This window comes from Austrofundulus limnaeus, unplaced genomic scaffold, assembly GCF_001266775.1.
Source record: "Austrofundulus limnaeus strain Quisiro unplaced genomic scaffold, Austrofundulus_limnaeus-1.0 Scaffold226, whole genome shotgun sequence".
NCBI classification, from domain to species: domain Eukaryota; kingdom Metazoa; phylum Chordata; class Actinopteri; order Cyprinodontiformes; family Rivulidae; genus Austrofundulus; species Austrofundulus limnaeus.
In genome coordinates this window covers 367,524-369,534 of record NW_013952628.1, presented here as the reverse complement: position 1 = coordinate 369,534, position 2,011 = coordinate 367,524, and the positions used below count along the sequence as shown (strand labels likewise).

Genomic DNA, 2,011 nt, shown 5'->3' with positions numbered 1-2,011 from the left:
CCCAACCCAAAGTCCCCAGGCTCAGCTTCCTCAACAGAAGGCATGTTGGTGGGATTGAGGAGGTCTTCAAAGTATTCCGCCCACCGGCCCACAACATCCAACCATCCCCACTATAAACAATACTTCATCCATAGTGAATAAATTTGCTGAAGCTGCAGATTTTATTTTTTAGATTTGTATAATTTTTTTATATTTAGTTTATTCATTTCTTTAAAAACAACAACATAAATTCAACAACAAACAACACAAATACAAATCATAAATTAAATGAAAGCTAGCAGAAGAAGAAAAAATCTTATATCTGCCCCTTTTTCTCAAATAAATAACATCAAAAATAATCTACAGTTTATAAAAATCAAAAAAGAAATTTTAATTCTAATCAGACAGATTAAGAAAGAATTTGGACCTGTTTCATTCAGAGCAAACACCCAGCGTGTTCCTCACAATAACAGTTAACAGTTTGTGTTTGACTTTTCTGCTCCGTAAAATCCCCTCTTTTATTTACAACGAGGGGATTTTTTCTTTCTGTTTAAAAACACCTGATTTTTTTCACTTCTTCTTTGTGACGAAACTGGAGGTTTGAGACGACACGGCAGTGAAAACTTTTTTATTTTATTTCAGTTTCTGGAGTGGAGTTGAGTTTTTCTGTCACCTGACTGTCAGGAGAAAAGAAAAGAAAGTAACTTTTTATTATAAAAATACCACGTTAGTTAAATCCAAAGCTTTTATTGTTTTAATAAAACAGTTTGATGCAGTGGATTTAATAGAAAACTAAAAGTGAAAGTGTTTCTGTTCTGTTAGATTCTCTGTAAACACACTAAAAACAAACAGTTTTAAAGTGTTTTTTAAACCAACCTAATGTCTGAGATTAGAAAAACTGTAACTTTTCTTTTTGTTTCTAAATGATGCAAAACACAAGTAAAAACTGATATTTTTCATTCTAAATTAGACGTTTCAGTGCTGCAAATAAACATGATTTGATTATTTTGATCAATTGTAGAAAAATAAAAGTTGTTTCAGTTTGAAAAGTTTTCATTGACTGAAGCAAAGACTCAGCAGAGTTATGTTGCTTATTGTTTTATTATTATTTAATGTCATCACAGGCAGGTAGTAACCAGTTACATTTACTCTGTTGTATTTACTTAAGTAGAACTTTAACTGCACTATACTTTTTATTTTACTTGAGTACTAACATGAAGTATTGTTACTCTTGAGTAAAATTCAGAATACTCGTAAGTTCACTGAATCAACATGTTTCTGTCAGAGTGAGACCTCCTGTTTGTTCGCTATCTTTGATCTGATGCTGTTTTTATTTGCTGGGAGATTTTGAGGTGAAAAATACATGATAAATATCAGATATTATCTCTGGAAGTACTTTATTCTTGGTTTCATGAGGAGGAAAATAGATTGAAGTGTTTCTTCTGCTGGAATTTGTTATTTTTGTATTAATTTTCTTCATTTTTGTGTTTAAAAACAACAGAATTTTCACCTCATGTTCTGTTCTCATCAGTCTGACGTCATTTTCAAATATGAAATCGGATATTATGATCAGTACTCAAGTACCTGCTTTACAGAATACTTTAAGCATGTACAGCTTCTCTTACTTGAGTACAACTGTTGTATGTACCCCCCCCCCCCAACACACACACACACCTCTGTGTGATAAATCTCATGTACTTTTTATTTTACTTTTGTTTATTCATTTTATTTCATTTGTTAAAACAACAGATGGTTCATTATAAAAACAAAGTAAATCAATCAGTGTCAGCCTGAATCTTCATCATGTCAGATTGCTCTTCCTCCTCAGGCTGTGGAAGGACCGGTGGTGGAACCATCAACCCGTCACGGATCAGACGAGCTTCTGTCAGGGCCACGGCTCTGAGTTGTTCTGTCTGCACCGTTCGTCCTCCAAAAGTCTGATCGTTTCACTTTTAATCCAAAACTTTGTTTTTAGTCGCTGCATTCTTCAGCTGAGGTGTCTGGTTCGACCCCAGCCCCACAACCCCCCGGC

At 34.0% G+C, this 2,011-nt stretch overlaps 1 protein-coding gene across 1 annotated transcript in view; it reads left to right on the top strand.

Annotated features, from left to right (window-relative positions):
* The window catches only part of rasgef1ba (RasGEF domain family, member 1Ba), a 75,690-nt gene that overhangs the window by 38,608 nt on the left and 35,071 nt on the right, over window positions 1–2,011 (top strand). The window lies entirely within an intron of this gene.